Source organism: Bombus affinis, unplaced genomic scaffold (genome assembly GCF_024516045.1).
Source record: "Bombus affinis isolate iyBomAffi1 unplaced genomic scaffold, iyBomAffi1.2 ctg00000108.1, whole genome shotgun sequence".
NCBI classification, from domain to species: domain Eukaryota; kingdom Metazoa; phylum Arthropoda; class Insecta; order Hymenoptera; family Apidae; genus Bombus; species Bombus affinis.
This window is the reverse complement of record NW_026108847.1, coordinates 482057-494126: the sequence shown is the minus strand read 5'-3', so window position 1 is coordinate 494126 and position 12070 is coordinate 482057. Positions and strand designations below refer to the sequence as shown.

At 40.1% G+C, this 12070-nt stretch overlaps 1 long non-coding RNA gene across 1 annotated transcript; it reads right to left on the bottom strand.

The window, feature by feature from the left end:
* Positions 1-3705: 3705 nt before the first annotated feature.
* LOC126927416 (uncharacterized) lies at positions 3706-11243 on the bottom strand. Its single transcript, XR_007715461.1, has 3 exons — positions 11188-11243; positions 7749-7818; positions 3706-3756 (listed from the first exon to the last, which is right to left on the bottom strand). It is a non-coding gene; the product is annotated as an uncharacterized LOC126927416 (long non-coding RNA).
* Between the last annotated feature and the right edge of the window lie 827 nt (positions 11244-12070).

The following is a 12070-nucleotide window of genomic DNA, read 5'->3' as shown; positions in this document are numbered from 1 at the left end:
AACTCGCAAATCGCAATCGTTCGCCGATTTTAAGAAATTTAAGCGTTATTTCATTCCCGTTTGTGATATTTCGTCGTTTAAACGCTCTTTTCACTGCATTATGCGTGCAGAATGTAGTACACGCGTTTTCCAGCGTCGAAATAAACCCAGATACACGCAAATCGCAATCATTCGTCGATTTTGAGAACAATTAATAGATATTTCTGTCCCGTTTGAGATAATTCAACGTTTCAAAACGCTATTTCACTCCATTTTACATGCAAAACGTAGCGCACGCGTTTTCCAGCGTCGAAACAAGCCCAGAAACTCGCAAGTCGCAATGATTCGCCGATTTTATAGAAGATTAATCGTAATTTCTGTCCCGTTTGTAATATTTTGACGCTTAAACGCTCTTTTCACACCATTATGCGTGCAGAACGTAGTGCACGCGTTTTCCAGCGTCGAAATAAGCCCAGATACACGCAAATAGCAACCATTCGTATATTTTGAGAACAATTAAGAGATATTTCTGTCCCGTTTGAGATAATTCCACGTTTAAACGCTGTTTTCCCTCTATTTTACATGCAAAACGTAGTGCACGCCTTTTCCTGCGTCGAAACAGGCCCAGAAACTCGCAAGTCGCAATTATTCGCCGATTTTAACGAAGATTAATCGTAATTTCAATCCCGTTTGTAATATTTCGACGTGTAAACGCTCTGTTCACACAATTTTACATGCAAAAACGTAGTGCACCGCCTTCTCCAGCATCGAAACAAGCCCAGAAACACGCAAATCTCAATCATTCGCCTATTTTAACGAAAATTAAGCGACATTTCTTTCCCGTTTGTAATGTTTCGACGTTTAAACGCACTTTACGTTCCATTTTACATGCAAAACGTAGTGCACACGTTTTCCCACCGTCGAAACGAGCCCAGAAACTCGCAAATCGCAATCGTTCGTCGATTTTGACGAAGATTAACCGTAATGTCCATCCCGTTTGTGATATTTCGACGTTTAAACGCACTTTTCAATCCATTTTACATGCAAAACGTAGTGCACGCGTTTTCCAGCGTCGAAACAAGCCCGGAAACTTGCCAATCGCAATCATTCGCCGATTTTAACGAAAATTAAGCGCTATTTCTTTCCGGTTTGTGATATTTCGTCGCTTAAACGCCATTTTCACTGCATTATGCGTGCAAAACGTAGTGCACGCCTTTTCCAGCGTCGAAACATTCCCAGAAACGCGCAAGTCGCAATGATTCGCCGATTTTAACGAAGATTAATCGTAATTTCTATCCCGTTTGTAATATTTCGACGTTTAAAAAGCTCTTTTCACTCCATTATGCGTGCAGAACGTAGTGCACGCGTTTTCCAGCGTCGAAACAAGCCCAGAAACCCGCTAGTCGCAATGATTCGCCGATTTTAACGAAGATTAATCGTAATTTCTGTCCCGTTTGTAATATTTCGACGTTTAAACGCCCTTTTCACACCATTTTACATGCAAAAATGTATTGCACGCGTTCTACAGCGCCGAAACAAGCCCAGAAACTCGCAAATCGCAATCATTCGTATATTTTGAAAAAAATTAAGAGATATTTCTATCCCGTTTGTATTATTTCTACGTTTAAACGCTATTTTCACAGCATTATGCGTGCAGAAAGTAGTGCACGTCTTTTCCAGCGTCGAAACAAGCCCAGAAACTCGCAAGTCGCAATGATTCGCCGATTTTAACGAAGATTAATCGTAATTTCTATCCCGTTTGTAATATTTCTACGTTTAAACGCTCTTTTCACTGCATTATGCGTGCAGAATGTAGTACACGCTATTTTCAGCATCGAAATAAGCCCAGATACACGCAAATCGCATTCATTTGTATATTTTGAGAACAATTAAGAGATATTTCTGTCCAGTTTGAGATAATTCCACGTTTAAAACGCTGCTTTCACTCCATTTTACATGCAAAACGTAGTGCACGCGTATTCCAGCGTCGAAACAAGCCCAGAAACTCGCAAGTCGCAATGATTCGCCGATTTTAAAGAAGATTAATCGTAATTTCTGTCCCGTTTGTAATATTTCGACGTTTAAAACGCTCTTTTCACACCATTTTACATGCAAAACGTAGAGCACCGCCTTCTCCAGCGTCGAAACAAGCCCAGAAGCACGCAAATCTCAATCATTCGTCAATTTTGAAAAAAATTAAGAGATATTTCTTTCCCGTTTCTGATATTTCGTCGTTTAAAACGCTATTTTTCACTGCATTATACGTGCAGAAAGTAGTGCACGCCTTTTCCAGCGTCGAAACAAGCCCAGAAACCTCGCAAGTCGCAATGATTCGCCGATTTTAACGAAGATTAATCGTAATTTCTATCCCGTTTGTAATATTTCGACGTGTAAACGCTCTGTTTCACACAATTTTACATGCAAAATGTATTGCACGCGTTCTACAGCATCGACACAAGCCCAGAAACACGCAAATCGCAATCATTCGTCGATATTGAGAACAATTAATAGATATTTCTGTCCCGTTTGAGATAATTCCACGTTTAAAACGCTGTTTTCCCTCTATTTTACATGCAAAACGTAGTGCACGCCCCTCTCCAGCATCGAAGAAAAGCCCAGAAACACGCATATCTCAATCATTCGCCTATTTTATCGAAAATTAAGCGACATTTCTTTCCCGTTAGTGATATTTCGTCGTTTAAACGCTCTTTTCACTGCATTATGCGTGCAGAATGTAGTACACAGCGCGTTTTCCAGCGCCGAAAACAAGCCTAGAAACTCGCAAATCGCAATCGTTCGCCGATTTTAAGAAATTTAAGCGTTATTTCATTCCCGTTTGTGATATTTCGTCGTTTAAACGCTCTTTTCACTGCATTATGCGTGCAGAATGTAGTACACGCGTTTTCCAGCGTCGAAATAAAACCCAGATACACGCAAATTGCAACCATTCGTATATTTTGAGAACAATTAAGAGATATTTCTGTCCCGTTTGAGATAATTCCACGTTTAAACGCTGTTTTCCCTCTATTTTACATGCAAAACGTAGTGCACGCCCTTTTTCCAGCGTCGAAACAAGCCCAGAAACTCGCAAGTCGCAATGATTCGCCGATTTTAAAGAAGATTAATCGTAATTTCTATCCCGTTTATAATATTTCGACGTTTATACGCTCTTTTCACACCATTTTACATGCAAAACGTAGTGCACGCCTTCTCCAGCGTCGAAACAAGCCCAGAAACACGCAAATCTCAACCATTCGTCAATTTTGAAAAAAATTAAGAGATATTTCTGTCCCGTTTGTAATATTTCGTCGTTTAAAACGCTATTTTCACTGCATTATGCGTGCAGAATGTAGTACACTCGTTTTCCAGCGCCGAAACAAGCCTAGAAACTCCCAAATCGCAATCGTTCGGCCGAATTTAAGAAATTTAAGCGTTATTTCATTCCCGTTTGTGATATTTCGACGTTTAAAACGCCATTTTCACTGCATCATGCGTGCAGAACGTAGTGCTCGCCCTTTGCAGCGTCCGAAATAAGCCCAGATACACGCAAATCGCAATCATTCGCCGATATTAACGAAGATTAATCGTAATTTCTTACCGTTTGTAATATTTCGACGTTTAAAACGCTCTTTTTACACCATTTTACATGCAAAATGTATTGCACGCGTTCTACAGCGTCGAAACAAGCCCAGAAACTAGCAAATCGCAATCGTTCGCCGATTTTAAGAAATTTAAGCGTTATTTCATTCCCGTTTGTGATATTTCGACGTTTAAACGCTATTTTCACTGCATCATGCGTGCAGAACGTAGTGCAAGCCTTTTCCAGCTTCGAAACAAGCCCAGAAACTCGCAAGTCGCAATGATTCGCCGATTTTAAAGAAGATTAATCGTAATTTCTATCCCGTTTATAATATTTCGACGTTTATACGCTCTTTTCACACCATTTTTACATGCAAAACGTAGTGCACGCCTTCTCCCAGCGTCGAAACAAGCCCAGAAACACGCAAATCTCAACCATTCGTCAATTTTGAAAAAAAATTAAGAGATATTTCTTTCCCGTTTGTAATATTTCGTCGTTTAAACGCTATTTTCACTGCATTATGCGTGCAGAATGTAGTACACTCGTTTTCCAGCGCCGAAACAAGCCTAGAAACTCGCAAATCGCAATCGTTCGCCGATTTTAAGAAATTTAGGCGTTATTTCATTCCCGTTTGTGATATTTCGACGTTTAAAAAACGCTATTTTCACTGCATCATGCGTGCAGAACGTAGTGCTCGCCCTTTGCAGCGTCGAAATAAGTCCAGATACACGCAAATCGCAATCATTCGCCGATAATAACGAAGATTAATCGTAATTTCTTACCGTTTGTAATATTTCGACGTTTAAACGCTCTTTTTACACCATTTTACATGCAAAACGTAGTGCACGCCTTCTCCAGCATCGAAACAAGCCCAGAAAACACGCAAATCTCAATCATTCGCCTATTTTAACGAAAATTAAGCGACATTTCTTTCCCGTTAGTGATATTTCGTCGTTTAAAACTCTCGTTTCACTGCATTATGCGTGCAGAATGTAGTACACTCGTTTTCCAGCGTCGAAATAAGCCCAGATACACGCAAATCGCAATCATTCGTCGATTTTGAGAACAATTAATAGATATTTCTGTCCCGTTTGATATAATTCAACGGTTAAACGCTACTTCACACCATTTTACATGCAAAACGTTGTGCACCCGTTTTCCAGCGTCGAAACAAGCCCAGAAACTCGCAAGTTGCAATGATTCGCCGATTTTAAAGAAGATTAATCGTAATTTCTGTCCCGTTTGTAATATTTCGAAGTTTAAACGCTCTTTTCACACCATTATGCATGCAGAACGTAGTGCACGCGTTTTCCAGCGTCGAAATAAACCCAGATACACGCAAATCGCAACCATTCGTATATTTTGAGAACAATTAAGAGATATTTCTGTCCCGTTTGAGATAATTCCACGTTTAAAACGCTGTTTTCCCTCTATTTTACATGCAAAACGTAGTGCACCGCCTTTTCCTGCGTCGAAACAAGCCCAGAAACTCGCAAGTCGCAATGATTCGCCGATTTTAAAGAAGATTAATCGTAATTTCTATCCCGTTTGTAATATTTCGACGTTTAAACGCTCTTTTCACACCATTTTTACATGCAAAACGTAGAGCACGCCTTCTCCAGCGTCGAAACAAGCCCAGAAACACGCAAATCTCAATCACCTCGTCAATTTTGAAAAAAAGTAAGAGATATTTCTTTCCCGTTTGTGATATTTCGTCGTTTAAAACGCTATTTTCACTGCATTATACGTGCAGAAAGTAGTGCACGCCTTTTCCAGCGTCGAACCAAGCCCAGAAACTCGCAAGTCGCAATGATTCGCCGATTTTAACGAAGATTAATCGTAATTTCTATCCCGTTTGTAATATTTCGACGTTTAAAACGCTAATTTCACTCCATTATGCGTGCAGAACGTAGTGCACGCGTTTTCCAGCGTCGAAACAAGCCCAGAAACTCGCAAATCGCAATCGTTCGCCGATTTTAAGAAATTTAAGCGTTATTTCATTCCCGTTTGTGATATTTCGAACGTTAAACGCTCTTTTCGCACCATTTTACATGCAAAAGGTATTGCACCGCGTTCTACAGCGTCGAAACAAGCCCAGAAACTATCAAATCGCAATCATTCGTCAATTTTGAAAAAAATTAAGAGATATTTCTTTCCCGTTTGTAATATTTCGTCGTTTAAAACGCTATTTTTCACTGCATTATGCGTGCAGAATGTAGTACCACGCGTTTTCCAGCGTCGAAATAAACCCAGATACACGCAAATCGCAACCATTCGTATATTTTGAGAACAATTAAGAGATATTTCTGACCCGTTTGAGATAATTCCACGTTTAAAACGCTGTTTTCCCTTTATTTTACATGCAAAACGTAGTGCACACGCCCTTTTCCAGCGTCGAAACAAGCCCAGAAACTCGCAAGTCGCAATGGTTCGCGCCGATTTTAACGATGATTAATCGTAATTTCTATCCCGTTTGTAATATTTCGACGTTTAAAACGCTCTTTTCACACCATTATGCGTGCAGAACGTAGAGCACGCGTTTTCCAGCGTCGAAATAAGCCCAGAAACACGCAAATCTCAATCATCTCGCCTATTTTAACGAAAATTAAGCGACATTTCTTTCCCGTTTGTGATATTTCGTCGTTTAAAAACGCTATTTTCACTGCATTATGCGTGCAGAATGTAGTACACTCGTTTTCCCAGCGTCGAAATAAGCCCAGATACACGCAAATCGCAATCATTCAACGATTTTAAACGAAGATTAACCGTAATTGCTATCCCGTTTGTAATATTTCGACGTGTAAACGCTCTGTTCACACCATTTTACATGCAAAACGTAGTGCACGCGTTTTCCAGCGTCGAAAACAAGCCCAGAAACTCGCAAGTCGCAATGATTCGCCGATTTTAAAGAAGATTAATCGAAATCTCTGTCCCGTTTGTAATATTTCGACGTTTAAACGCTCTTTTCACACCATTATGCGTGCAGAAAGTAGTGCACGCGATTTCCTGCGTCGAAATAAGTCCACAAACACGCAAATATCAATCATTCGCCTATTTTTAACGAAAAATTAAGCGACATTTCTTTCCCGTTTGTGATATTTCGTCGTTTAAAACGCAATTTTCACTGCATTATACGTGCAGAACGTAGTGCACGCGTTTTCCCAGCGTCGAAACAAGCCCAGAAACTCGCAAATCGCAATCATTCGTCGATTTTGAGAACAATTAATAGATATTTCTGTCCCGTTTGAGATAATTCAACGGTTAAACGCTACTTCACACCATTTTACATGCAAAACGTTGTGCACCCCGTTTTCCAGCGTCGAAACAAGCCCAGAAACTCGCAAGTTGCAATGATTCGCCCGATTTTAAAGAAGATTAATCGTAATTTCTGTCCCGTTTGTAATATTTCGAAGTTTAAACGCTCTTTTCACACCATTATGCATGCAGAACGTAGTGCACGCGATTTCCTGCGTCGAAATAAGTCCACAAACACGCAAATCTCAATCATTCGCCTATTTTAACGAAAATTAAGCGACATTTCTTTCCCGTTAGTGATATTTCGTCGTTTTATACGCTCTTTTCACTGCATTATGCGTGCAGAATGTAGTACACTCGTTTTCCAGTGTCGAAATAAGCTCAGATACACGCAAAATCGCAATCATTCGTCGATATTGAGAACAATTAATAGATATTTCTGTCCCGTTTGAGATAATTCCACGTTTAAAACGCTGTTTTCCCTCTATTTTACATGCAAAAACGTAGTGCACACGCCCTCTCCAGCATCGAAGAAAGCCCAGAAACACGCATATCTCAATCATTCGCCTATTTTATCGAAAATTAAGCGACATTTCTTTCCCGTTAGTGATATTTCGTCGTTTAAAACGCTCTTTTCACTGCATTATGCGTGCAGAATGTAGTACACGCGTTTTCCAGCGCCGAAACAAGCCTAGAAACTCGCAAATCGCAATCGTTCGCCGATTTTAAGAAATTTAAGCGTTATTTCATTCCCGTTTGTGATATTTCGTCGTTTAAAACGCTCTTTTCACTGCATTATGCGTGCAGAATGTAGTACACGCGTTTTTCCAGCGTCGAAATAAAACCCAGATACACGCAAATCGCAATCATTCGTCGATTTTGAGAACAATTAATAGATATTTCTGTCCCGTTTGAGATAATTCAACGTTTAAACGCTATTTCACTCCATTTTACATGCAAAACGTAGCGCACGCGTTTTCCAGCGTCGAAACAAGCCCAGAAACCTCGCAAGTCGCAATGATTCGCCCGATTTTATAGAAGATTAATCGTAATTTCTGTCCCGTTTGTAATATTTTGACGCTTAAAACGCTCTTTTCACACCATTATGCGTGCAGAACGTAGTGCACGCGTTTTCCAGCGTCGAAATAAGCCCAGATACACGCAAATAGCAACCATTCGTATATTTTGAGAACAATTAAGAGATATTTCTGTCCCGTTTGAGATAATTCCACGTTTAAAACGCTGTTTTCCCCTCTATTTTACATGCAAAACGTAGTGCACGCCTTTTCCCTGCGTCGAAACAGGCCCAGAAACTCGCAAGTCGCAATGATTCGCCGATTATAAAGAAGATTAATCGTAATTTCTATCCCGTTTGTAATATTTCGACGTTTAAAACGCTCTTTTCACACCATTATGCGTGCAGAACGTAGTGCACGCGATTTCCTGCGTCGAAATAAGTCCACAAACACGCAAATATCAATCATTCGCCTATTTTTAACGAAAATTAAGCGACATTTCTTTCCCGTTTGTGATATTTCGTCGTTTAAACGCAATTTTCACTGCATTATACGTGCAGAACGTAGTGCCACGCGTTTTCCCAGCGTCGAAACAAGCCCAGAAACTCGCAAATCGCAATCGTGCGCCGATTTTAAGATATTTAAGCGTTATTTCATACCCGTTTGTGATATTTCGACCCTTAAACGCTCCTTTCGCACCATTTTACATGCAATATGTATTGCACGCGTTCTACAGCGTCGAAACAAGCCCAGAAACTAGCAAATCGCAATCATTCGCCTATTTTAAACGAAAATTAAGCGATATTTCTTTCCCGTTAGTGATATTTCGTCGTTTGAACGCTATTTTCACTGCATTATGCGTGCAGAATGTAGTACACTCGTTTTCCCAGCGTCGAAATAAGCCCAGATACACGCAAATCGCAATCATTCGTCGATTTTGAGATCAATTAATAGATATTTCTGTCCCGTTTGAGATAATTCAACGTTTTAAACGCTATTTCACTCCATTTTACATGCAAAACGTAGTGCACGCGTTTTGCAGCGTCGAAGCAAGCCCAGAAACTCGCAAGTCGCAATGATTCGCCGATTTTAAAGAAGATTAATCGTAATTTCTGTCCCGTTTGTAATATTTTGATGTTTAAAACGCTCTTTTCACACCATTATGCGTGCATAACGTAGTGCACGTGTTTTCCAGCGTCGAAATAAGCCCAGATACACGCAAATCGCAGCCATTCGTATATTTTGAGAACAATTAAGAGATATTTCTGTCCCGTTTGAGATAATTCCACGTTTAAACGCTGTTTTCCCCTCTATTTTACATGCAAAAACGTAGTGCACGCCTTTTCCAGCGTCGAAACATGCCCAGAAACTCGCAAGTCGCAATGATTCGCCGATTTTAAAGAAGATTAATCGTAATTTCTATCCCGTTTATAATATTTCGACGTTTATACGCTCTTTTCACACCATTTTACATGCAAAACGTAGTGCACGCCTACTCCAGCATCGAAACAAGCCCAGAAACACGCAAATCTCAATCATTCGCCTATTTTAAACGAAAATTAAGCGACATTTCTTTCCCGTTAGTGATATTTCGTCGTTTGAACGCTATTTTCACTGCATTATGCGTGCAGAATGTAGTACTCCTCGTTTTTCCACCGTCGAAATAAGCCCAGATACACGCAAATCGCAATCATTCGTCGATTTTGAGAACAATTAATAGATATTTCTGTCCCGTTTGTAATATTTCGTCGTTTAAAACGCTATTTTCACTGCATTATGCGTGCAGAATGTAGTACACTCGTTTTCCAGCGCCGAAACAAGCCCAGAAACTCGCAAAATCGCAATCGTTCGCCGATTTTAAGAAATTTAAGCGTTATTTCATTCCCGTTTGTGATATTTCGACGTTTAAAACGCTATTTTCACAGCATTATGCGTGCAGAACGTAGTGCAAGCCTTTTCCAGCGTCGAAACAAGCCCAGAAGCTCGCAAGTCGCAATGGTTCGCCCGATTTTAACGATGATTAATCGTAATTTCTATCCCGTTTGTAATATTTCGACGTTTAAACGCTCTTTTCACACCATTATGCGTGCAGAACGTAGTGCACGCGTTTTCCAACGTCGAAATAAGCCCAGAAACACGCAAATCTCAATCATTCGCCTATTTTAACGAAAATTAAGCGACATTTCTTTCCCGTTTGTGATATTTCGTCGTTTAAAACGCTATTTTCACTGCATTATGCGTGCAGAATGTAGTACACTCGTTTTCCAGCGTCGAAATAAGCCCAGATACACGCAAATCGCAATCATTCGTCGATTTTGAGAACAATTAATAGATATTTCTGTCCTGTTTGAGATAATTCAACGTTTAAAACGCTATTTCTCTCCATTTTACATGCAAAACGTAGTGCACGCCTTTTCCTGAGTCGGAACCAAGCCCAGAAACTCGCAAGTCGCAATGATTCGCCGATTTTAAAGAAGATTAATCGTAATTTCTATACCATTTGTAATATTTCGACGTTTAAAACGCTCTTTTCACACCATTTTACATGCAAAAACGTAGAGCACGCCTTCTCCAGCGTCGATACAAGCCCAGAAACACGCAAATCTCAATCATTCGTCAATTTTGAAAAAAATTAAGAGATATTTCTTTCCCGTTTGTGATATTTCGTCGTTTAAAACGCTATTTTCACTGCATTATACGTTCAGAAAGTAGTGCACGCCTTTTCCAGCGTCGAAACAATCCCAGAAACTCGCAAGTCGCAATGATTCGCCGATTTTAACGAAGATTAATCGTAATTTCTATCCCGTTTGTAATATTTCGACGTTTAAACGCTCTTTTCACTCCATTATGCGTGCAGAACGTAGTGCACGCGTTTTCCAGCGTCGAAACAAGCCCAGAAACTCGCAAATCGCAATCGTTCGCCGATTTTAAGAAATTTAAGCGTTATTTCATTCCCGTTTGTGATATTTCGACCTTTAAACGCTCTTTTCGCACCATTTTACATGCAAAATGTATTGCACGCGTTCTACAGCGTCGAACCAAGCCCAGAAACTAGCAAATCGCAATCATGCGCCTATTTTAACGAAAATTAAGCGATATTTCTTTCCCGTTTGTGTTATTTCGTCGTTTAAAACGCTATTTTCACTGCATTATACGTGCAGAAAGTAGTGCACGCCTTTTCCTGCGTCGAAACAAGCCCTGAAACTCGCAAGTCGCAATGATTCGCCGATTTTAACGAAGATTAATCGTAATTTCTATCCCGTTTGTAATATTTCGACGTGTAAACGCTCTGTTCACACAATTTTACATGCAAAACGTAGTGCACGCCTTCTCCAGCATCGAAACAAGCCCAGAAACACGCAAATCGCAATCATGCGCCTATTTTAACGAAAATTAAGCGATATTTCTTTCCCGTTAGTGATATTTCGTCGTTTAAACCGCTCTTTTCACTGCATTATGCGTGCAGAATGTAGTACACGCGTTTTCCAGCGCCGAAACAAGCCTAGAAACTCGCAAATCGCAATCGTTCGCCGATTTTAAGAAATTTAAGCGTTATTTCATTCCCGTTTGTGATATTTCGTCGTTTAAAACGCTCTTTTCACTGCATTATGCGTGCAGAATGTAGTACACGCGTTTTCCAGCGTCGAAATAAACCCAGATACACGCAAATCGCAACCATTCGTATATTTTGAGAACAATTAAGAGATATTTCTGTCCCGTTTGAGATAATTCCACGTTTAAAACGCTGTTTTCCCTCTATTTTACATGCAAAACGTAGTGCACGCCTTTTCCAGCGTCGAAACAAGCCCAGAAACTCGCAAGTCGCAATGATTCGCCGATTTTAAAGAAGATTAATCGTAATTTCTATCCCGTTTATAATATTTCGACGTTTATACGCTCTTTTCACACCGTTTTACATGCAAAACGTAGAGCACGCCTTCTCCAGCGTCGAAACAAGCCCAGAAACACGCAAATCTCAATCATTCGTCAATTTTGAAAAAAATTAAGAGATATTTCTTACCCGTTTGTAATATTTCGTCGTTTAAAACGCTATTTTCACTGCATTATGCGTGCAGAATGTAGTACACTCGTTTTCCAGCGCCGAAACAAGCCCAGAATCTCGCAAGCAATCGTTCGCCGATTTTAAGAAATTTAAGCGTTATTTCATTCCCGTTTGTGATATTTCGACGTTTAAACGCTATTTTCACTGCATTATGCGTGCAGAACGTAGTGCAAGCCT